Source organism: Emydura macquarii, unplaced genomic scaffold, assembly GCF_026122565.2.
Source record: "Emydura macquarii macquarii isolate MOO-44397 ecotype Brisbane River unplaced genomic scaffold, CSIRO-AGI_Emac_v2 contig_1253, whole genome shotgun sequence".
Classification (NCBI taxonomy): Eukaryota; Metazoa; Chordata; order Testudines; family Chelidae; genus Emydura; species Emydura macquarii.
This window is the reverse complement of record NW_027131390.1, coordinates 5,597,723-5,623,797: the sequence shown is the minus strand read 5'-3', so window position 1 is coordinate 5,623,797 and position 26,075 is coordinate 5,597,723. Positions and strand designations below refer to the sequence as shown.

General features: G+C 44.4%; 1 long non-coding RNA gene across 2 annotated transcripts; it reads right to left on the bottom strand.

Moving 5' to 3' along the window:
• Positions 1–3,382: 3,382 nt before the first annotated feature.
• On the bottom strand, positions 3,383–22,436 carry LOC137153885 (uncharacterized). Of its 2 annotated transcripts, none has more exons than XR_010919920.1 (3): positions 22,033–22,436; positions 6,516–6,586; positions 3,383–3,494 (listed from the first exon to the last, which is right to left on the bottom strand). It is a non-coding gene; the product is annotated as an uncharacterized lncRNA (long non-coding RNA). The 2 variants fall into 2 exon arrangements; XR_010919919.1 differs by lacking the exon at positions 3,383–3,494 and adding an exon at positions 4,449–6,314.
• Positions 22,437–26,075: the final 3,639 nt, after the last annotated feature.

The window sequence follows — 26,075 nt, the reverse complement described above, 5'->3', positions numbered from 1 at the left end:
GCTTTATCCAGCAAAGCACTTAAGCAAATAGCTAATTTTGAGCACCTAAACTGGGCTCAGATGAACATTTAGCCCAGAGTACGTGTCCCTGCTGCAGAGTTCTATACAAAGGCCTTTGGAAATTGTGTTATACTGGAAAGAGTCCATGGAAACCCTGCTACCCAAAAATCCTTGCTGTCCTCATGGTCTTCTGTTTTATGAGAGTCTAGAAGCTGTTTTCCTTAGTGTATTACATATCTATAAATTTTCTTTCTTTGATTTGCAGTGAGTCATGTATGCCACCAACACCTCCACTTCAACTTTCTCCTTGCTAGTTTTAATCACTTCTTCAGGCTGTTCTTGAGATTCAGAGGTCCTGCCAAAAGGAGGTTTATTAATCCGGAAGCTAGCAATCCCTGTCTGCTAAAATCAGAAAAGGAACGAGGTACTGCATTGTAAAAGTTCTTTTCCCTGAAGCCCTGTAGGGAAAGATTCTGGGCCCAATCTTGCAGTCTTTTCTCAGCATTAGCCTACAGAGTTCAGTCTTCCATCAGAATATTTTCAGTTTTGACAAAACGTCTAGTTCAAACAATTAGCTCAGAATGTAGGATATGTTCTATTTTATTCAAATACTATAGACTTGCTTTGCTTTTGTTGATAAATCTGACTCCAGACAGGATAGTAATTATGTTTAAAGCCGTGTTCCAACTCCCACCGATGCATCTATTTCTGGAAGATGCTATGTCTTGTTGTTTAATTCCCTGTCTCCAGATCAGTTATAGTCTGAAAATGTAATCACATTAGCTTCTTTTACCTAGAAATCTGTATTGTGTATACTGGGCCAGATCTTCAGATGGCATAAATTGGCATAGCTCCATTTTGTGTTCTATGGATATAAACTGGCTGTCAACAAGTTTAGGCTTGAAATTAGATGAAGATTTCTAACCATCAGAGGAGTGAAGTTCTTCAGCAGCCTTCATAGGGGAGCCGTAGGGGCAACAAACCTCACTGCTTTCAAGACTGAACTTGAGAAAATTTATGGAGGGGGTGGTATGATCAGACTGCGTACAATGGCATGTAGCTGATCTGCCACTGCTAGTTGCAAATATCCCCAACAGCTGAAGACAGTAGATGGGGAGGGCTCTGAGTTACTACAGTGAATTTTTTCCCAGGTGTCTGGCTGGTTGGTCTTGCCAACATGCTCAGGGTCTAACGGAACACCATATCTCGGGTCAGGAAGGAATCTTCCCTCAGGTCAGATTGGCAGAGACCCTCTCTCCTTCCTCTGCAGCACGGGGCGGTCTTGGGATTGCAAGAGTCACTTGTTCTGCCCAGGTCTGGCTACTTCTAGGAAAAAGGCTAGGGTCCAGCCTTCACTTCAGGCACAAAGTATGCAAGGACAGAAGGAGGTGGGCAGATGGCAAAAATTGGTTGAGAATGACCAAGAGCAACAGTTACATTGAGAAGAATTAGACAAGATGACTGAAGTGAGATTATAGATTACTATTTTCTTTTCTAAACTTGTATGTTTGGATGTTAAGTTCCATGTGGTCCGGTTGGCACTTTGAACAATGAGGCTAGTAAGTAGTAGTAGTAGCGACATATGAGCATGGGCTTTTGTGGGCTACAGAAATTCCTTTTGTGCATGGCATAGTTTTCCAATGATGCTTTCTGAGCACATCATATTAGTGTTCTGGGAAATTAACACTTTACAAATGGCGCTTGTACTCCCAGATAGAGGGACTCTGTTTTCAGTAACTCCTTGAAGCCAACAGGTGTCCGTTTTTAGCTTAATGACATTAGGTCTTCCACAAGGAAACCCTGGCTTCCCTTGGCAAAGTACTACTTATAATACAAAACAAATGGATTCCTCAGAGGGCAGTTTCCATCTTATTCCATTTTATACATCCGTTGCTTGAGAGGCAGTGTGAGCCGGTGGAGAGGGCACTGGGCTGGTACTTTGAAGAGTTGGGTTCAATTTCCAGCTCTTACCACTCATTTTCCTGCACACACTTAGTCTGTCTTGCCTATTTAGGCTGTAATCTCCTTGGGACAAGGACAATCTCCTACAATGTGTTTGCACAGTAAGGTCCCACCCCTGGGGCCCCAGATTCTACTGTAACAGGTTACGATTTGTCCATCTACCCTGCCTCTTTGCTGGAAGAGGTCTTTTCTTCCCCGTGAAAATAGGTTATGCAGCTTTAGTGACAGCTGTTACTTAAAACACCTGCTTGGGAAAACCCCAGTGAGCAAGTCAGCCAACATCTTCCCTGTATGGCACAGGACTGTGCATAGCACCCAGCAAAGGATTTTGATAGACACTATCCATTTGCAAGTCTCTTTCTGAAAGGATTATAGGCTTACATTAGTCTAAGACCCTCTTCTGCAAGGCGATCGCTTACTATGCCCTCATTCAGCAAGGCACTTGCTTTAAGGAAGGAAGCGCCCATTGAAGTTAATGCAGTTGATTCAGGTGCTTCAAGTTAGGCACATGCTCAAGTACCCTGCAGAACTGGGACCAACTGCGGCGAAAGCCAGCTCAATTGTATCTGTGTCTATTGCACTCAGGTTAGCTGTATGCTGCTGCCCACTAAGGTTCTAGAAGGCTCTACAGGAACTTCAAGTAGCCAACGGAGAGGTATTTGCCCAATGCTGGAACAGGCTATGCTGTCCTCCTTGCAAATCCCAGCACAGGGTGCACGCCACTGACGGGCCTGCCACGAGGTGGGCTAGTAGTGAATGGTGCTATGGGATTCTGGGCCATGCTTCAGCCCGAAGATGTCAGGCTATTGCATCAGCCCAGAGAACAACCCAGACTCTGTAAATCACAGAGGTGATGCACAGCTCCTATCACTCACCTGGTAACTTTTCAAACTAGCACCTCTGGCAGCAGCCACGGCCCACCCACTTTGCAAGCGGGCCCCACCCAATCGCTCGTGGAAATTCTGCTGCCGACGCTCTGCTTAAGCTCACTTGGCAACTGGAAAGTCGGGCAGCTTAGTTTCTCGGCCAGTTGCTTCCCAAACTTCTGGATTCTGGCCACGTGACCAGAACTGGGTGCCAACAGCTTAGCGGGAGCCATGCTTTCGCTTGTTTTTCAGCTGGTCAAACTTACGCCCACCCGTGTCAGCCACAGGCTTTGCCAAAAAATCAGTTCAGCTATGCCCCCGTGCCTTGGATTTAGATTGCAAAGTCTGTAGGGCAGAGGACATCTTTTTGCTCTGTTCGTACAGCACCGAGCACAATGAGGACTATGGACACATAATGAAGCCACCTGTGACTCTGCTTGCCCTTTGCTGTGCCTCCGGGACCCTGTGCGCCTGCTGCATTCTTGGCAAGAAGTGACAGCCAAAAATGGCCCTTAGAATTAATGTTCACATTTGCACCTGAAGTTATGTGTGAGGGGGAAATTGGGCTGAGAAGACATGTGACAGCTACTAAAATGATTAGACCATCTGCTTTGACCTCCATCTCCTGGGAATCTTCTTCCATGGCTAGGTTCTGCCACACTTGCACTGCCAAAAAGTACAGTAGAACCGCAGAGTTACAAACACCTCGGGAATGAAGGTTGCTCATAACTCTGAAATATTCTGGTTATTCTTTCAAAAGTTTACAACTGCACATTAACTTAATACAGCTTTGAAACACTACTATGCAGAAGAAAAATGCTGCTTTCCCTTTATTATTTTAGTAGTTTGCATTTAACACAGGACTGTACTGTATTTGCTTTTTATTTTTCTCTCTCTCTCTGAGATTGCCTGATTGTGTACTTCTGGTTCCAAATGAGGCAGGTGGTTGACTGCTCAGTTCGTAATGCTGGGGTTCATAACTCTGAGGTTCTACCTTACTATAGAAGCGCTGGTTCGGCCCTGTCTGTTTCCTGTTACGCTTCTTCTCTAGTCAAACAAATGTTTTGCCTCAAATTATAATAAATCCCATTTCTCTCTCATTTGAAGAGGGTTTTCAAAAATGTTTCTTTGAAAAATGTTATCGTGTTTCACGCTGCTGCCCATTCAGATGAAGGCAAAAATAAATCCCATTTAAGGAAATATACTACACTAACCTTCCTTCCTTGTCCTAGTTTGTAAAATGAAAGCAATCCAGTCAGTGTTAAGAGTAAATAAAAATATAGCGATCTTGGGGCCAGATCAAAGCTGGTAATGAAATGAAATCCTTTACTGATTTTTGTTTATAAGTTTGCAACTCTGCGCTTGGGTTAAAATATTACATTTCCTTTCCTTTCCTGGGCAACTGGAGATAAGAGTACTGCTTCTTTTATTGCCTTTGTTATCATCTGAGAATGATCTTTGCATTTGCTGAATGATTTTTAAATTGGCTTCGGTACACTGGGGCAGGAGGTAGAAAGGCTAGTGCCGTTGTTAAGCTGTCACAGAAAGCAAGATGTGAACATTTTCTGCATTGCTAATGAATCATTGGAAAAAAATATTTTTCTAGTTTGGGATAACGGCATGATAACGCCAAAAAACTAGGGATATTTCAAAGCTCCAGCTGAATACAGTAATTCACTTTACATACTGCCAGCCGTACTCTCACGTGGGCAGATGCCAAGGAAGGGTACAATTTTAGCTTTACTGCACAGCAGGCAGAATTCCGTGTGCTTGGTGCTATACATTTAGCTACATAAATAGCAATAAACTAAACTACACATTGGAAACTTTCTCAAACAAAAATCACTCTTCTTCTGTGTGAAATGGATTTATTTACTGGTAGAAATCAAAGCAAATCCCTTTTCAAATATTATTGTGCCCTCTTGATCTTTTTTAAATAGAAACCTACACAACCATTCATGTTGTCCATCCATTAAACCTTAGATAAATGGTATTTTCATATTTTAAAAAGATTACATTATCCTGTATATAATGAAGTTCTATAATTTGTACAAGTCAGAAAAATGAAGCTTTACCGATTTTTGCTTCCCTCTGTTTATCTACCAGATTTGTTCATAAGTTGTACATTATTTCTAGATTTACATCAATCCTAGTAAGAAAATATGAGCTGTGATGATTGCTCAGGGGCTTATTGTACATGTTCTCCATGCTACAAAGATATATGCAAATATGAATGGTTCCATCTTTGATGAGCTCGTTATTTCAAAATTTATTTGACTGATTTTTTTGACTTTGTCACATGGAGAAATGATTCTTATTGATCACACTTGTTCTTTTATTTTTCCTTGATTGCCTACTAATAGCAAGGGGAGCTCCTAATATTAACCCCACAGCTTCCCTACCTGTTCACGTACAATGCCAGCTACAAGAGAATAGTAGAATGGCATTAATCAACCTGTCTTTCACTTTGCTTTTAATGCACTTAACCTCATTGTGGCTACTTTTGAGATTAGTTCATATATAACTTGCACCCCATTGATGCCAGAAGGTATCAAACACAGGACCTCTGGATCTAAAAGTATGCACATTTCTACTACTGGAGCTAAAATAGCGGGTGTGGTCTGTTACCTCAAATGCTGCAGCTAACACAAATCAGATCCAGCCACTAGAGGGGATCAGGGATCCAGCCATGTAAGCACCCATTACACTTGCTTTGCAACTTGTTACTTGCCAGTACTGTTTATTAAGCTAGGGCCAAGACTGTGATGCCCTTCCTCATGCTGAATAGTGCCTGGCTCCATAAATAATCCCAGTGACGTAAATGGGACTCCTGGCGGAGAAAGATGCTATCCATCATGAGGAAGGAGGCGAGATGTCGGCCCACAGGGTACGGGCACATGACTCTCTTCAACGCTGAAGGAAGACAGACACTGACATCGGTGGGTGTGGTGCCTATCCAAGGTCAGCGTTGGGCCCCTTTTCTCTAAAAGGCCGCATGTTCCGCACTAACATCGCCATAACTCCCAAAGTGCAAGCCTCGGGCAGGTGCAAAATTTGCCCCCTCTGTGCGCAACCCCATGGGCCTGACTGGAACTGTCCTCCCTCCCCCTCCCAGATATAGAAGTCAAACTATGCCTCCAATGCAGGTTATTAGCTACTGAGATATTCCCACTGGAAGCACTATGCTTCAGAAGTGATATTTTCTACAAAGTCCTGCACGTTATCAGCTACCCGGGGTGGACTGAGTATTTTTACATTCATATGTTGGTCACCACAGCTATTGCGCCCCCTGACCCAGCCAATGGCTGTTAAAGCTCGTTCTCTTAGTGTATATGCTTGAATTATTTCTTTCCCCAAGGAATGAGAAGCTGAGGAGCCTGTCTGGGTCTAGCAGATGTGCAGGCTCAAATTGTCCGCTAAAGTAATTCCATAGATTTCAGATGGAGTTACAATAGCAAAGAAAGAGTCACAGTTTCCAACTTTTTCCTGAAAAACAAAAAGAAAAAGAAAAAAAAAAGAAACGAAAAGCGGGACAGGGGGTTAGTCGTGTTATCCGGAGGGTCGTTGATTTAAGCTTTTTTGAACTTAGTAAAAATGCTAGTAAAAAAACCGATACAAATTTTTTCACAGACAAAATGGTCCATCTATTTATTCCACAATATTAGAAGCCACATAATGTTACTTTACCTTGGTTTTTGTTTCTTCCCAAAACATGTATGACGCCAGGATCATCTTTTCTGATTATCCTTTCACCATGTCTGTGAAGAAATTGAATATAACTATATAGTTGCGTGTGTGCCTATTGCCTGATCAACTTTGTTCATCAAGAACATTAAGAATAGTAAAACCCTCTCTCTCTCAAGGCCAAATCCTCCAATCCTTAGTCAAATCTCAGACCTGGATTTCTCTCCCAAGTTTTCACTAAAGTTTTGTTTTACTTTTAAAGAGTTTGGGCCAAATTCTGCTCTGACTTAGATCTGTTTAAGTGTGGAATAACTCCACTGACTTCAACAGGGCAGAATTGTGGATCCCACTCTGTTTAAGTGACCAGTTTTTCCTGGTCTCTTGCATGGTCCCTTCAGGCCCAGGTTGAGGTTTGCAGAGCTGTTTGTTTTTCTAATTCTCGGAAATCAATGGGGGTTTTGACTCCACAAGGCTGGTAGGAGTTGGCCCTAATTAAATAAGAATAATAATAATAAAAAAACATTTACATTATGGCAACCTCCAAAGGCCCCACTGGAGGGGCAGTATCACCTCTAAAACAATTTTCATACTAAGTCAGTAAAAGAGGCTGTCCCGGCCCTGGAGAGCATACAGTCTAAAGGACACAGTTGAATTGCTGTGGATGGATTATAGCACGCAAAAAAGGCAGTTTGATGAAAACTGGAACTTTTGTCAGCAGTTCCAGTATAAAAATATTTTAGTCATCTAAACCAATGGTTCTCAACCAGGTGTACACATACCCCCAGGGGGTTCACAGAGGTCTTCCAGGGGGTACATCAATTCAATGTACTGTTTGTCAGATAATAGCGAATACCACTACTAGAAATGTATTTTAAGGCATACGCACAAATGACAAAGTTATGACTGAGCTTTTAGCTAGAGTAGGGCAAATACTCCTCCCACATTTCCAGGGGTGGAGGGGAGGGGAAATCCTTGAAGGTCACCTGAATTTTGAAATGAATTTGATTAATCTTTTTTGTGTTCACTTCCAGAAATATTAGTGGCATTGAGTTTGACTGGCACGAATGTGTACAGACAGTAAATTTTATGGCCTACACCAATAATTACAAGGAAAAACACCCATTGAATGAAATAGGCTTTGGATCGGGCTCCCAGACAGGGAACGGATATCTGACCAGTCAACATTGTACCTCCAGACTTCTGACTGCTTGATTTCTCAACCTTGATGTCCCATATTCCATTCCATGTATTTTGCCTGGAATAAACTATTAATTGAGAAAACACGTCGGCATCTACAGGAAACGTTGCCCCCAGAGGTAGGTTTCATTATTGAAAGAGTCAGTCCTCACTTATATTTTGATCTATGGTTAAGGATGTAAGGGCTGCATGCCCTCAACTTCCAGTGACTGCTCTGTTGATCTCTTAGAGTCAGGCTCTTAGACGATAACGCATAGGCTCACTTTTCTCCAGCAGAGCACGCAAACGCAGATGCTATGATGGGGCTGTATAAGTGCACAGATAGACAGACAGACGTTCAGGTAAGGTCATCTGGGGCAATCACCTTTCTGTCCCTGGTTTACTTTGTTAGTCTGGCCACCAACTGGCAGTAGGAACGCGTCAGCTGGAGGAAAAGCTCATTGCACCATTTTAGGGCAGAATAAAGGCAGCTACTGAGCAAGCTCCCCCTGCACCATGGCTGTATTGCCCTGCTCAGATACAATGCTTGAAGACCCCTCTGCTCAGCTGCCCCAGCTCCACACTCCTCCCACTCACCGCACCTCAATTACAAGAAGCTATAGGTTTGCCTTAAGGGAATGAGCAGCACATGGTTCCTTTCCAAAGGTCTCCCTGCACAGCTGTTCACAGAGGCAGCTGGGTGTGAGGCAGGAGCACAGAGACAGGACTGAAAGAGCCACTATAATGCATGCCTTGTATTCCCCCAACCTGCATTGGGGTCTGCCGTCGGGGCCTGGAGGAGTAGTTCAGCCATTGTGGAGACCACTACATTACCCAGAGCATCTCTGCAGCACAGAGGCTGGTTGAGGATGCTGTCCCCCGCTCCTCACCTACCCGGCCCCGTGACTCCTGCTGGGCAATGAGGATTTCGGGAACTTGCTGTACAGTACATTCCCAAGGTTGAAAATCCGGCTCACATTAGAGACGGCAAGATCATTAAACATGGGAACAGCACTGAACAGGTTAGAGAGGAGAGCACAGTACGTCTTGTGCACGGAGCATCACTTTGAAGGTTGCGATGCTGATGATTATAAATGTCTTTTGATTTTACTCAGGTCTTGTTCCGCAGGGAGAGAAAGTATGTGTTAAGAAAGTGGCTGCTCTGGTAAATTCAGTCAGCAGGATCCTTCTGGCTGAGCTGTGCTTAACACTGGGCCTTGACAGGGAAAGCAAAAGTGACTTTTCCCCTCACTTTTATGCCTCTTGATCCTGGGACTGGCCAGGAGCTGTGATCTCTATCGTAAGGCAGAGCCTCCACAGGGCAGCTCAAAATGACGCTCAGTGGTCCATGGCTCCAGCAGTTCTCCCGGTAGCCAGCTACCTAAGCAGGCTTTACAGCCCCTGTATGCCACCGGGGCAGTGCAAAGGGCCCGAGGATGTGGCCCTGCATGTCCGGAGGAACACATTTTTAAACGATGACTTTAATAAATTTGTGATTACGGCTGAAAACACGGCCTCTGTGAAGTGAGGAAAGAAGGGATGCTGAGACGGTACCACAGGCTGTCAGCCTCGGCCATTTCACAGAGAGGCACCAGCCGTGATTCACAAACGGAGATTGCACAGGGGGAAGATGAAGCTGCATGAAAAACGTTGCTGCTCTGCTGAGCTGCATCTGCCAGCGACATGCTGAGCTGCGGTTAATTAAAAACACAGAGCTGAATGATAGCCAGGGCTCGATTTGCCCAAGGAACAAATGGCAGCTGATCGTGAAGGATCTGTGGATTCAACAGGGTACAGCACCTGGTGATGGTCAGCTGCTGCCTCCCTTTTTGATTGGATTTGCCTTGCTTTATTTATTCTTTGCCGGCGACTCGTGCCCAGCTCCTCCCTTTGCGTTCCAGAGCCATCCTCACGTTCGTGTGAGTGCACGGTGGGGTGGGGGGAACCTAGGAATGCCGTCGCAGTTATGCTGTCATGGCAACCGCTCCGGCAGCTGTAATTGAATGGGAAATGTCACTGTGGGGTGTTAGGGAACCTGCTTTCTATGCTTGGCACACTGCCATAGCTACCACTTCTTTGGAATCCCAGCCCTTTCTGTGTATGTCTGCAAAGCCTGGCTGTAGCTTTCAGTTCAACAGCACCCCCCAGCACCAGCAAATGAAAAGGACATTTAGAGAAAGTCAGGCTGCTCCCTGCACCCCTTATATGGCTGCTGATCTGACTGAACCTTGGCCTGCTCTTGCATTTAGTTTCCTGTCCAGTCCAGCAAACTGGGGTTTAGCCAGAGTAGGTAGTAGCACAGCCGTGCTGCCTGTAACGCTGCCATACTGACAAAGGGGTGGCTAGGCCAGGAACAAGGACATACATCCCTACAGCCCCAGTTTCCCTGTAGTCTCAGTATGTTAGATCTGAGCTGTCACTTAGTGGCATGTTGGCAACAGCTCTGATCAGAAGCGTGTACCGCTGAAAACTTCTCTTTCCACAGATCCAGAGTCTCTCCACTGGTCTTTCATTCCCACACAAACCATCACCAGCCTTCCTCTTCTCTCCCCTCCCCAGGGAGAAGCCAACTCATAACTCCAGCTCCATCTGTGGGCTGACTTGGCAATCGGCACAGCTGCAGCTTCTAAATGCCAGTCCGTCATCAGGGTCCTTCTACCTGCTCTCTTTCCATCCTGGCTCTGGCGCCCCACCACCCAGCAATCTGCCTGGCTCCCCGAAAGAGCACTCAATATTTTGGCACCCTAGGATCTGGGTTTCAAGGGGCTAGGCCTAAATGCACAGTGATGCTTCGTGTCAGCCAACCCTAATTTTCCCAACTGAGACAGAAGCCAAATATCTGTCTAAAGCAGCTTAAGACTGATAAGGGTTTGAGCTGTCACTTCGAGATGAGCAGCAGTTCAGAGACTTGTCGGTCTAAAAGTGCTACAGAGGCGTCATCGGCAGAATGCGCTTTAGATCTTTGGAAGAAGAGATAATAAGCAAGAGAGATGGAAAGAGCTGAGCAAATAATTTACTCCTATAGATGAATTAAGCCTCTTTGGCCATGTGAAACGTCCAGGAGCTGACAGCAATTCACTTGCATTTGTTCTATTTTTTTTTTTTTTTTAATTCTATAGATCAGCCATGAATAGCATTTGATACTCAGTATTCAAAATCCAAGCTGTATTGGTGGTTAGGGGTGACTGATCAGCAAGTCACATTTCTGTTCCCTGCTGGGGGAAGCATAATTCATCACTAGGTGGCAGGTTTTATGAAGACCCTGAAAATTTGGCTCTCTCAAGGAGAGGAAATGGTTTAAGAAGAGGTGCAAGATTCATCTTTTAAAAATGATCCTTCCTGAAGAATTTCAGAACCTTTTCCATTCTGAGCTAGAGGCATCTCTCACAAAAAAATTTAGGCTCCTGTAAGATTTACTGACTGTGTTTTATTTAGGCCTGGTCTACACTGGAGAGTTTTGTTGACAAAACAGTGCTGGTGTACACACTCCCCTCCCCGCCGACAAAACCTGCCGTTTAATCGACAAAATAAAACCACCTCAACGAGAGGTGTAGGGCTTTTGTTGGCAGAGCTAGGGCGAGGCAGTGTCAGTGTAGACATTGTGTCTCCTTAGAACAGTGGAGGGGCTGTCATACATGTCAATTCCCCGGCTAGAGCAGTGAAATGACAAGAAAGCGGAGCGAGAAGACCTGCAAGGGAGCCAGACCAGTATAGGGACTTCTCCCCTCCCCGGTCACAGCTGGTAGCCAGCTGCAGTCCCCCCATGTCCTGCCCGGACACAGCCCTGAGCTGGGATCCAGGCTCCAGTCACCTGCGTCCCGCACAGCACCAGCTCGCAGCTGGGCGATAGCTGTGAGCTGTTGCAAGTCCACTCCCAGCTGCAAGCCGGGACCAGGCAGGACACGGGCAGCTGGAGCAAGATGGGATGCAGGTGACTGCAGTTGACTACCGGCTGTGATTTGGGGGAGAAATCCCTGCGTGGTTGCCCCGACTCCCGGCTGGAACCAGGAATGGGGGAGGGGACAACCCACTGTGAGCTCGGGAGCAGAGATAGGTCTGCTCCTGGTGAGGACGCACTCCACCAAACCAAGGAGAGCAATGTGGACATAACATAGGTTGACTTATTTTTCTAGTGTAGACAAGGCCTTAGTGTTCTATTTTCAAAAGTCACACCATGTGATTGCATGTGCATGTCTGGTCCTAGCTATGAAGGATGTGCCCAGATCTCTGTCTAGCTTGATCTTGAGCTCGGTGCCAGGGCTCTGGGAAGGGATTTTTGGAAACCTCTCCCCCATGTTGTGTGAAGTAGCAACCCATCACATGTAAAATAACCCACCTCTGGGGGGGAACACTTTTCATGTGCAAGCTCAGAATTTGTTTTCTACAAGCAAGTGACTCAATTCAGTCACTTTCTCTGAAAAAGCCGATAATGGTGTGGGTGTGGCTGAAACAAATTCTAATCTGTGCTTGTAGAAAACATCTGCAGAGGTTAGACCAGCTTTAAAAGTGCTGCCTGATGAAAGAGAGGACATGAAAGAGGCAGAAGGATGTCACAAAGGCATATCTAGGCCACCCTTAAGAAAAGCAAAACACTTTTTGCTCTGAAGAGAAATGTCCTGCCATAGAACTTAACAAGGAGAAAAAAGTTTCCACAGCATGGACTTTGCTGGCTACCTTTTTAAAAGTTACTATTGAGAAAAGAAAGCTCTGGATTTACCTTGATATAACAGAAAGCAGAGTTTTGCCCTTCATCAGGAGGAGAATGTATATACATTGGAGATGCAAAGAAACGCTAGGAGGTTGGTTCTTTGAGGATTATTTTGTTCATATTCTAGGGAAGAGAATCTATTTATTTATTTTTCACATTAGTAGGCCAAATTCTGAAGTCCTTATTCACAAGCAAGCATCAGATGCCTCCACCAGGGATGAAGGGGCAATCTCGACCTGGTGATTTCACATAGGCCTATTAAAGGCCTCCTATATTCCATCTCCAGCTGAAAGATACATGATGCAATGCTAGTCTATCAATCATACACTCACTTCATTCCTTCTGTAATTCATGCTGCTTAGGAACTGAAGCAAAGTGAGGATTCTGACTAAACACTGCAATGTCACATGTTTACATGGAGATTGAAATGCCTTCCCTGTTCTTGCTTGTCATTTAATTGTTCTCCTAGCTGGTATCTTCTTTGCCTGGTTTACCTCATTTGTTAGCGGAAAACAGGGTGCAATTTTTTCCCGTGGGCAGCTCCGGTGCACACACGCGTGCCCACACACAACCATCCATCCCTTGGAAAGTTCTTTCATGCTGTAGCAAGCTACTGGAACACAATGTTCTGGAAGAACTCAACAATTATCTTAAATACACTCTCAAAATAGAAACAAAGGTTATTGACAGTATTTTGACCTTAAAGCTTAGGGGAAAAAAAAATGTAAAGGGAAGGTTGGGGAAGGAGCATGAGAGCAAATGTGACCCATATATAAATAATATCTCACACACACACACACACACACACACACACACACACACTTCAAGCTCAGCCTTTGTGTAAGACTCCCATGGCCATCCGTGGACATTTCTGTTAGCAACAGAGGGGAGTATACAGTGCTAAATTCATAGCCACTGCCCCAGGCCTTAATTTAAAATGGGATTTGGTCCATTCCACAAGACCTGGCAGTGCATACGGTACATAAGCATCTGGGGAAGTGTGCAAGTCAGAAGAAGCAGGAGTAAGATGACGTGCACAGGGATGGTATAAAAGACCGGTGGAAAGGCTGAGTAGGAGGTGCCTGCAAAGACAGCGGTAGAGTGGACATGTGCCCAGCTGGGGTGAAGCTAGTATGAAAAGACGTTGTGAAGTGTGAGCACTGGGGTAGCTGATCACAAGCACCGCAATTCATCGTGAGGTCACAAACACGGGATAATGACTTCGAAAGAAAAACCAGTGGCAGGGTGCAGATCCTTTCCCCAAAATAATAAAGAATTGGTTTCATGCAAGCTGCCTTAACAATAAATTTCTTAATAAATAAATAAAAAATGATAAATATACAGAAATATAAGTAATTAGACTGGTTTTTTGAAGTTTCCCAGGACGCAATGCAATTTTTAAATGCTATCCTCTACAGTAAAGCACATGGTATTCATGCACTACAGATCAAATTGCTACAACTGTGGTGAAACTGAGTTTCACAGTGGGCTATTCTCAGTGTATGACTCCTGGATTGTCGTATTTTAAGCCACTCTGATTTTAATATTGAGAGTACTTCCCCAAGACTCCCATCAAACCAGAGCAACTATAATGTGCCATCTTAGCAACTGGAAATTAATTCTAAAAAACTGATGGGGAGGTCCACTACAGAAAAAAGGGTCAAAAATGTTTGGGAAGGAAAAGTCATGGATATGTAGCTAACATTGACAGAAAGAACCACACGTCATAGATATTAGTCATGTGCCTTACCTGTGGTATGTAACCTATCCCTTAAATCAGCCTCTGAATCAGATGACTGGGGGATAACTAATGTAATGTCCATTTTTTTTTAAAAGGCTCCACAGGCAATCCTGGCCATCACAGGCTGATAAGACTAACTTCAGCCCCAGGGAAAGTAATTGAAACGATAGTAAAGAACTGAATTATCAGACACATAAATGAAATAGATGAACATGACCTGTTGGGGAAGAGCTAACACAGCTCATGCCTTAGAAACCTTTGACAAGATCCCACATCAAAGGCTCTTAAACAAAGTAAGGATTCATGGGATAAGAGGGAAGGTCCTTTCATGGATCAGTAACTGGTTAAAAGCTATGAAATAAAAGGTAGGAATAAATGGTCAGTTTTCACAGGGCAGAGAGGGAAATAGTGGGGTCCCCCAAGGATCTGTGCTTACACCTGTGGTGTTCAACATATTCTTAAAGAATTCGGAAAAGGGGATGAACAGTGAGGAGGCAAAATTTGCAGATGATACAAAAATCACTCAAGATAGTTAAATCCAAGCTGGCTGCAAAGAGATCTCACAAAACTGGATGACTGGGCAACGAAAGGGCAGATGAAATTCAATGTTGATAAATGCAAAATAATGTGCATTAGAAAACAATCCTAACTATACACACAAAATGATGGGGACTAAATTAGCTGTTACCACTCAAGAAAGATCTTGGAGTCATTGTGGATAGCTCATTGAAAACATCTGCTCTAAGTGGAGCTTCAGTGCCTGACCTGTAAAATAGAGGTGGTCATATTTCCCTTCTCTGACACTTTCTGCCCCAAAGAGCTTCCAATAGACAAGATGCACAGACTGTCCTTTACTCTCAGCATGTACAGTGCCTAGCACAATGGGGCCCCAATCCCATAAATGCTACTCTATTGTTAAAGTTAATACTGCTATTGGTTAGGGTAAGTTCAGATCTGCATGCATATCTTGCTTTCCTGGCCTATGCCAATTTGTACATTTTTTTGGTGCAAGCATCAAGAATAAATAAGAGTATTGAAGGTGACAAAAAGTGGTGATCGAACCCAATGAAACAAGAAATGGGGGGCACATTGCAATGAAGACAGAAAATAAGGCTGCTTGAATTCAGTACAAAACAGGTCATCAAGAAAAGCAGCTGTTGGCGACTCTAGCAGCAGCAGCACACGGCAGAGAAATTAAAAAAGATATTCACTACCAATGACAGCATTATCAAGATTGCAGATGATAAAGGGTTTGTGAAAGAGGAAATCTTCAAGGACGTTAGAAATAATAGAGCAGGAGTGAGATAAAAATGCAGACAGCTGCTCCACATAATCATTTGTGCAACTGAAAAAAAAAAATTCCTATCATCCAAAAATCTGAATTGCTGGGTAAATTCAAACATAGTGTCTGAGCCAAAGGTCGTTGAGACTTTGCATGAGCATTGGAATCAGGTCCACAAAGTGGCTGCTACTACCAAAGGGAGCAGGAGGGAAATCATGTTACCTTACTGGGGTATTTTTTATCCCAGGCATAGGAAACAAAGCATTTCACTCCGTAACTAATACCAGGGCAAGGTAATTGTGTGGTTTTAAGTGGTCAGCAGCATCACACACAAACATACACACTCCCGAGATAGGAAAGGACTAGAGTATTTGAAAGGGGCCTTTTGCTTGGTAAGTGATATGACTGAGCTCCAAATAAGGTGCTGGTGACCAGGCAGTTTAATATTCTCCCTCCCCTGTCTCACAAAAATCTGTCAATGCCCTTGGGAAACGGGGACAGGCTAAACGACTGGTCCAAATCAATCTATATTACATTACCTCAACAGAAAGACTGAAGGAACTACAGAACAGTTTCATTAATCTTGCATGCTGCTGCTGCATGTCATTCTAAATTGCATCAACAGCAAGACAGGGCAAGTGGTTATCGTCGGCAGACAGGAGGGAGGACAGAAAGGGGGCAATCTGAGCTGGGTTTGCATCTATGCTCATTTAAGGAGAGAGGCAAGAGAAATTAGTCAGCCACTCTGCACTTTTTTTCAGCATCCAAGTAGTCTGAAGGGGTTGGGGGCATCTCAGCTAAAGCCTGAGGTTATGCAGAAGGGAGGTCTGAACCCTATGGGTGTGGAGAGAAATCTCTCATGTAATTCTCCAGAAGCATCCTTTAGCCAGCCCAAGACTGGCATTAGAACACTTTGCACTGCAAAAGATCTTGCTCTGCCTGAAAGATCCCAAAGCACTTTACAAACACTGGACCTGATCCACTCACCGTACTTGAGGCCGGATCCAAAGACCATCCAAGTCCATGGAAACACTTCAATCACTACAGCAGGCTTCGGGCCAGGCCCTTACAGAAGCCAATACCCCGCTGAGTTATCAAAGTCAGTGAGGCTATCCATGAGAGTAAGGCGGGCAGGACTGACCCAATAACCCCCGCAATACACTGGTGGCATGGCATTGTCTTAGGTATGTCTACACTACTACCTGCCTAGCATCTCAGATGGGATCATATCAGGGCAGCTAGTCCCTCCCGCTGGCTATGCTACCAGGGATACTCTGATTTTGGCTGCCCTCACTTGGGGCTGTGGAGAGGAGGAAGGAGAGGATAAATAAAAGAGAAAATCCTGGAGGATAATCACATAAAACAACAAAGTTCTGTGCGATGCCATCAGCTCAAATCGAATGTCAATATCAGTATTTGCCCGAAATTTCTAGTAGGAATAACAGGTAGGGATTAGTACAGAATATAAATGTCTACATTAAATCATTTCTGATTTATGAGTGTTAGAAAAACATACCACATTCAAAATCGTGAAACTCCAACATTAGTTGTCAGACTAACTTTATACTGTCTGGGTAGGCATACAAAAAAAAGTCAGCTACTGCAGAGTTCATGTGAGAAATTGTACATGGAAGTGTTCTATTGAGAAAGTAAGGATACCAAGAACAAGTCTGTAAAGCAAAGTGTCTTATAGTCATTAGCCTCAGTCCTCCTTCCCTTGCTCACTTGGAATTCACTAACGTCGCAGGAGTAAAGGTTGCTGGACAGGGCCTTTACATACAGAACCACTATTGGGACTTGGCATCATAAGAGCTGAGCAAATAACGCACCACATTGATTCAGTGACTGCCACCTCTTTCTTCTCATGGAACAATTGCAAGCAGATCTCAGTCGCCTCACATTTGTTTGTGAATTGAAATGATTTGACAATTTCTTTGGTGATTTTTCTCCTTTTTTAATCGGGATCTATTGGGAGCAGTTTTGTGAATATATAATATTTGCGATTGTCACTGTGTAGGTTACTTATGATTGGTCAGGTACGTTTCAAGTTCCTGATGGAGTGTGCAAACATATCCAGTGTGAAGACTTACTTGTATAACCAACACATTTGGTTTCTGTCGACATACCCACCTACAACTTGATATTTGCTTTCTGTAAACCTTTCTGACAGTAAAACTCAACTGTAGAAGTGTTCAAAAAGGTCCAGATTCTACTGAAGTCAACAGAGATTAGTACAGCCATAGCTAATCTACTAAAAAATTCAAGCAAATATTGACAGAAAGTGGGTTTTGCATTATTCCTCCAGCTCTAACAGTTAGAATTTTAATATATTCTATCAACTCTCCGAAGTAATAAATAACTAATAATTAATGTAGAGGGCACTCTACAAAGCTAAAAATTAGGTCTAAACTACAGGTAAAGAGCTAATGAATGTCAAAACATTTGTTCATCCTTGTTGAAATTATTAATATTGAATCAAGGCCGAGAAAGTAATTTGCACTAGGGCACCGTGGAAATGATTAAAGGCTTTGAAAGACAAAATACAGGTTCCTCAATAGATTCTCTATGCCTGTATGCTGCAGAAACTCAGTCATGTTAAGCAAATTGAGTATTTATGCTGTATAATATGAAACCATATTTTAATTAACACAACAGAAAGTGATAGTTTGTCAAAAGACAGACCAAAATTATTTAAAATCAATAAGAGACTGCTCCCAGCATGTAATACGCGCCTTATCAGTCTAGTTAGAATCAAACAGAGCCATATACTCTATCAAAGGATCCGGGGGGAAAAAAGTCAATTCCATTTTTGCAAGTGTGAAGTTATCACGTTTATGAATATTGATGAGATTGCAGGCAGAGGGATTCTGAAAAACCTGTCAACTGTTGATTGGGTAAGTTGAATAGAAAGACTCAGCCAAAGTTATTTGGCTCCCTGACCAGCAATTTCAAATATCAATATGAATAAAACAATACTGTAAGAAGGGAACAATGCATAGATGATTATCATTCTTCAGGGAGAATGGACCAAACTGAGGCCTGGTGGGAGCAGATTCAAGTCCCATCAGAGTTATGGGCTTAAATTCAGCAGTGACATAAATGATAAAGTAGCGTAACTTGCAGGGATGTGCAAAGTCAGTTCAAATTATATACCAAGGGGCAGAAACGGACTTAACAGCAGAGTAAGATCAACAGCCTAAAGGGGAAGGGAAAATAGAGTATGGATTTTAAACGTTATCCCTATACAAATAAAAGTAAGCAACATTAAAAGCAGTGCTGCCAACCCCAGGCATTCGAAAATCACAAGTCGGGCCTCCAAAAAATATGAAATTCTACAGAAAAAATATTTTGGGTTCTTTTTCTTTGCTTTCCAGTGTCTGAGCCTGTAGCTTACACTTGGGTCACATTTTCCCAGTTTGCTCCACAAGCATAAGGGCTAGAATTGTGGGGTTTTAAATGAAGGCTGAACGGCACATGAATTCAGGAGCTGGGGCTCTAAGAAAGAAACCAAATATTGTGAGACTCAGGATCAAATTGTGAGAGTAGCCAACACTGGAACAGCAACATTATATCTGCATTTTCCAGTCCAGTTTGACCTGCCCTCACATCACCAGACGCTAGCAGGCAGCACACCTGAATGCTCTATGCTGGATACTAATCACACCCTCAAGAAGCCTCCCCAAAGCCTCTTCACTCCCATCCTCCCCCGCCCCCCAGCCTCTGTTCACTCAGTATCTATTCTCTCCTCCCTCCTAGTCCGTCCTCCCCCAAAAATCACTCCAGACTCTTCTCCTTTCCCGTTTTTCCCCTCCCCTTTCATCCATTATCCAAGGCTACACATTTGGCGTGGAGGTCATGGTCTTCACAGAAGTGGGCATTTGAATAAAGTCTGTGACCCCCCCACAGCGCTGGCTCTTTTCCCCTCCAGGCTTTGTGATCTGGCCCATGCTGTGGTAGCACTGCTCAGGTTTGGTCTGTCCGCCCCTCCACAGATGAAGGCAGAGTGCAAGGTTCGATTGTGACTAGATGGGCCAGCTGGCAATACCAGTCCAATGTGACCCTGCACCGCCCTGGCCCTCCATCCGAGTGACGCTGAACTCACGTGGGACTCTTTGCATGGCCTGGAGTGGGCAGTCAGGCCCAGCCCTGCGGGACAGGAGCTGCCACTGTGGGGTAAGCTCACCATCCAGCTCTGCTCCCTAAGGGACCCCTAGCTCCTCTCCGCGACATATCCTTGTTTTCCCCGCACCTCTGCTGTGACATTGATTCAAATTCACCATGAAAGATATCATAGCCTCAATCACCCTCCACTCTGTCCAACCCTCACAATCTGCCCTCCCCCTTACAGCATTGTTCCAGTTCCCTTGCCTCTCAAATCCTCCTTCTCCTGTTCCACTTTTGCAGTGTCCCTGCTTTTCATCCCCCAAGGCCCCCTGACTCATTTTCCTGTCACACCACTTTTCTTCCTTCCTGGTCCCCTCTTCTGAGGTCCTCCATTGCTGTTTTCCCCCATACCATCTTCTCCGGCATGCCCTGCAGGTACCCGAGAACATGCATCTGAGAACAGCTCTGATGTCCCCCCTTGTCTCCTTCTCCACCCCAGAATCCATTCCTTCCTTCCGCCAGACCGGGCAAGTTCCCACAGAGCCTGTCGCCTGTTTGAATAACTGGAGACCCCCAGCCAAAGTTGGAAGAGGGAGAAAGGGGATGGACAGGTGGCGCAGGGGAAGGGACAGGCCTCTCCTTCATGAGCTAAAGGGCAACTCCCTCCATTGTGGGAAAGTACCAGGCTGCGCCCAGCCACTAGAAGGAATCTTGTGATCACTAGGCCACGAGGCATCCCACGGTGTCATTTCTAGAGAGCCCCTTCAGGGCAGAACACCACAGACCTTCAATTCTCAGGATCTTTTGCTTCCTCAACACAAAGTTCAAGAACGACAAGAAACCCTTTGCCCACCAACATCTCCACAGCAGGTGCCCATTCAATTGATTTTACAGGTGGGTTATTGCAGCCGGACTCTTCCAAAGAATTAACAAACCTAGGTAAACCTGCTGTCATGTCACCTCCATTGTCATCAGATCGCTCCCCTAGACTCCTCAGCTTCCTGCTCAGGTTTGCTACAGCACAAAGAATAGCAGAGCACTCTCGTTCTGCTGGAATTACCAGCACGCTTCACATTCAGTTTACAGCTTTTACACTAGCTCTTTCGGAAGGCACAAAATGATTTCTCAGCAAGAAAGTCCCCAGTGGACACATCTGTTGGCTCTAGTAAGTAATGCAAATCTATATATTATTTAGCATTTACACTTTAGAACACTGCAGTTAAAAGCACTTCTCTCCATTTGCTTGTTTTCCTCCTGCTTGTATCATCTTAGGATCACTTGGACGCTAATTGCGCTTGCATGCGCCAAGTGAAAATAAAACGTTTGACAAACAAACGTTATTCAAAACTCTCCATTTCCTATGTTTGTACAAAGTATCATTATAAAAACCTTTTAGGTGGAGTGTTAGCTTAGCTCCAGGCATGCTGGAGGGGAAACCTGCTACTTTGTCCTTTTAAGCTCACGGAGTGAAGAGCATGAGACAGTGGTAGCATTTTAGCCACAAGCCTCTTCTCTTTCCAGGTCTTCCTTAAAACTAACAAGTTTCTTCCCAAAATAAATTCTTCTAGCACGGTAGTGTTGGCCAATTAAACCCAACAAAAATCACAGGGGAAAACATTTTCCAAATTTCCCTCACTTAATCCCACAGCATTTCGTTACATCCCATTCCCAACGGCTTGTTTGTTTGTTGCCTTTTTTGAGCATAAAACCCATAAGTGCTAGGACCTGGTCTCCTGACCACTCCGTAAAGTAACTCACTGTAGGTGCTACACAAATAATAAAGAATATTTCAAACGCACAAAGTAAGTAAGTATTATTATTTTAACTGAAGCTAACACAACATGCATTTTTGTCCATCTCTCCTGGTCAAGTGTAACAAGGCCCCGGCCTGGCTCATCTGTGGGGACTGACCCATAAATTCTGGATCTCAAATCATGAGTCCCTATTGCTTGAAGCAAAGAACCAGGCACACCGGTTCAAAGGCAATAGCAGACTCATATGCCTCTACACGGGGTCCATGAGCCATGTTATGTTAGCTTGACTTACATGATTATTTATAATGCAGCAGAATTCCCAATCAAAGACAGAATCCCTGATGTGCTAGGTGCTGTACAAAATGAGTAACTAAAAGAATCCTTATACCAGAAAGTTTACCAGTCTGGGATGTTGAGATTAACAGATGAATGAAACACAGACTGAAGAGAGAGGTGGGTATGCGAGTACGTAGGGGGAGCAGGAACGGTCAGAGATGGGAGGAGACAGTAACAGTAAAATAGGCATGTACTATATAAATCAGCAATCTTCAAAGCCCAACCTATGCCTACAAAATCATGGGCACTCAGAGGTTGGACTTAGATGGGAGTTGGGAGCCTAACTCATTTGAAAATCTGAGCTTGAATCCCAAGGCTGGCCTTTGCAGAATTGTTCAGTAATCATTTTTTTTTTTTTTTTTAAATATATACATTGAAGTTACAAAAAAACCATTAAGGGTGTTACAAAGCTCACTGACCCGGAGTGTCCCCAGCATTACAGCAGCTTTGCCTCAGGTTCCTGTTGGTCTTCTACGACTCCACCCAGCTGGCAATGCCTTCCAGGCTGCTTCGATGGCTTACTGCCGTGAATGTGACGGGACTTCCAGCCAAGCTTTAGCCCAGTGTCCAGCTAGGCCGAGCCCCTCCTTTCCGAGGGGTTTCTCTCCTCCCCACCCACCAGGCTTCTTTTCATCTTTCCCTTCAGCCCCTTCTGGGCTCCTTTAGGTGAGCTCCCTGCACCTTTCTGAGCAGCCACTCCCAGGTCTTCCTACCTGGAGTCTGCCACAGGCCCCTCTGCCTTGGGCTCTCCTCTCCTGCCAGCACATGAGTCTGCTGCACTTTCTTCCTTTTAAGCCCCAGACCCTGCACAGGTGAAGCAGGTGGGGTTAACTTGAGCAAGGTTGACTAGCCCCAGGCTTCCTGGCATTTAAAGGGGCAGGACGCCCTATTGCAAAAGGGGGGAAATAAGACAAGTAAAAACTCTAGGGCAGATCTGCAAAGACCCAGGCACCTCACACTCACATTTAGGCTGCTGCAATCCACAAAACTCCACTTGGCTGCTGCCTAACCCTGCAGGCACCCAAACTACCTTAGTGCCTAAGTTTTTACTGTAAAAGTTCCCTACGCCTCAGCCTCTGGGCAAGCGCCCGGCTGCCTCCCTCTAGGCAGACAGACTCCTGTCTTCTGCCTGCAGTCCACAACCGGGGGGAAGACAGTTGTGCCTCCGCCTAATTTGCATGTAGGGCCTAATCCAGTAGGTGTGCTGAGAGGCCGACTAACTCCACACAAAATGGCTGGGGAAAGAGGGGATGTTCGGGCAAAGACCTGTGTGGTGGTGAACTCCTTTTCCAATCCCTTCTCCTCATCAGTTGGTGGGGGGAATTGAATTGTGCCCTCCCACATGCCAGAAAAGTGCCCTACCCCTGGGCTAAGGTTCTAAGAGCCCACCACTATCATCAGGAACCGTTCCCCCCCCCACCACCACCATTTTGCACGGAGTTAGGCAGGCGCACGAAACAGGTTAGGCAACTAAGCCAGAAGAGGGATTCCAGGCCATGGATTACAAGCAGAGTTAGGGAGTCCAACTCTGTGAGAGGGACGGGGTTTAATATGTCTCTCCAATCGGCTACCTTAGGCAGCTCCTCACCTCGCATGCTGGTTTTTGTGGATCCCATGTCAGGATGCCTGTTTCTCCCCATTCATTGGATGCGGAGTCTACCTTGGCTTTGTGAACCCCATTGTTCATTTTCTAGGCTCCTAAAAGCCAGGTGTTGCAGTGTCTAAGTCCTCTTGTGGATCCAGGCTTGTCCCCCTATGAATGTTGTTGGAACAGCACTAGGTACCACTAAAAGAATTGGATTTATCCCCTCCTACAGAGCAAGTTCATTTTTCCATTTACAAACACCTGCCACATTCTTATTCTCTTCCAACCACCTGGAAATATTTCCACGGGAGGCCCAGAGAATTATGGTCTGTGGATCAGCCTTTTTTACAGCATAGCACTTGCATCAACCTTTTTCCATATGATGCAACAGACAGCCAAATCCCATGTCTGTGCTGCAGCTTGATCAAATGTACAGTCCACCACTATTACATATGTCACACTGGCTGGATGGGGAGATGGGGGGGGGGCATTTATTATATCAGAAGGCTGTAGTGTGCTAAGTAAGATGATAATGTTTATGTTCATGTGTTATATGTGTAATGGAAGTGATGGATATGTTTGTATCTATATTTCAGTTTGTACTGTGTGTCTGGGCGACACCCCAGACAGGATGGCTGCAGCACAAGCGCCTGCTTAATGGCCCATTTAGGAAACTCACAGGTACAATGGGCCGGGGGGAGAAGCCAGGCATATACCTGATGAGTCACCAGTCACTCATGTAACCCTGGACTCCATCTTATTTCTGTAAATTTCCACAAGCAGCATGGCAAAGGCCAAAGGACATAAAAGGCAGCTGCACCACATCCATTTTGTCTTCAATCTTCTGCCTACCTCTGGATCTATTCTTCTACAACTGACCCGAAACTGTGAAACAAAGGACTGAGATCCAGCCAGGTACTGGATGTACACCAGAGGGACTATACAGGCCTGCAAACTCTACAATTCTACTAGAAACCTGATATATATGGACTTTCCAGTTATTTGTATGTATCTGATCGCTTTAATCCTTTAACACTTCTCTTATAGTTTGTTTCTTTCTTTTTATAATAAACCTTTAGTTTTAGTTACTAAAGGATTGGCTGGCAGCATGGTATTTTGGGTAAGAGCCAAACTTATATTGATCTGGTGCTGTGGCTGACCATTTGAGGTCAGGAGAAACCTTTTTGGTAAAAAGCATAGAGTTTAAATAACTGGTCTCTTTACTGGGCCTAGTAGCTGATTGGGAGTTAGAGACTGAAATGCAGTAAAGGGGGCTGTGTATATTTTTATTTTGGCTTCTTGATAATCAGTGTGGGGAATCAGAAGCACTGTTTGTGGCTGGTTGGGAAGTCTGACTTCAGTGTCACCCACTGGTGCTGGGAGAATCTGCTCTCCTTTTACATCCTGCCCTGACCTTGGCATTTTCAGGTGGCTACGCTAGGCACGGACGGGTCACAACATAGCCTTATAATTCACCTGAAAGATATTTTACTTACAAAATGTCTTGTCTGGTCTTTTTTAATTTTTGTATTTTCTTGTATCACTGAGACAACTGTAGCAAAGACTAAATAAAACCATTCACACAATTTTAACAAGAAAGGGTTCTTTTCAGGAAGAATATGGAATTTGATTGTACAAGAACAGAGCGTACATGAAGCAGGTCTGGTTTTGATTTACTCTCTGGCCATGATTCAGCCAAAGAAGGTGGGTTCCTCTTTTATTTCCTTCAAAATTTGTAATAGAATTCTCTTTTTGTGGACCCAGACCTTGTATGCCAGCCTACTCATAAAACCCTAGAAATATTGGATTAGAATAGAGATGCTGACTAAGCCAGTGTTTAAGAGGTGTAAGACTTCATGTGCTGCACTTTTCAGCTCTCAAAACATATTCAATAGTTATCTTACGTTTCAATGTAGGGAAAGCATATGAGCTAAGATCATGTCAGTTCGAAGCAAAAAAAGGTGTGATCCTTGCTTCAGATAGGTTTGGGACAGAGAGACCCTGCAGAATGGAGCCCTAGGAGCAGCCAAGCTTGAGGAGATGCTTTAGACAGGAGGGTATACTTTTCTGGCTCATGAATTCAGTGATCCCTGAATTCCAGCCTGGCTATGTCTGTCGCAGACACCATATGGCAGACAGGAACTGTAGACTGGCTCTCAGGCTAGTAACATCCTCGCAAGCAGAAGAGGGTTCTTGAACTTCAATGTTGGCTTATTTATATGTTTTTTTAATTAACTTTAGGTTTAACAAGACCCCCCGCGGAGCACCTGGGTCTGGGTGTTTGACCACCTGGGTTACATCCAATCCAGTGGACACCAACTTCTGAAATTACATCCTTCATGGAAGCATCTGTTACTTCTAAGAATAAACCATGTTGTCAGCCCACAGCAACTGACCAAGGTGATGTTCATGCTAAGCACAGTTCATCCTGAAAACAGTTTAGAAACATTAACTAGTCCTTAATCCAAGATAGATCCCAGATTTCCAAGAGGGGAATTGGAGGATCTGAAAGGTGAAGTAACATGCCCAAGGACAAACAAGTGCTTGTGTCATCTGTAACTCCTTGTACAATACATTGCATCAGTATCTCTGGAATTTTAAAAAAAGCTCTGAGTAAAGATTTTTAGTTCTTGGTGAACAGTGATTAAACTAAAGGAGAGCATCAGGGCTTATAAATGTGGAATGAAGCTTTTGCTGAACACATGATTGTTTTTCAGTGGCAAGCCTGTACAAGTCTTTTGTTTAATATGTTGATTACAGGTGACTCTCCTTTCCAGACCAATCAGGGATCCATGAAAGCCTAATACTCAGAAAATAACATCTCTGCTGATGATCTGGAAATGAGGAAGAGGCTGCTGCTGCTGGTCCTCATGCAGC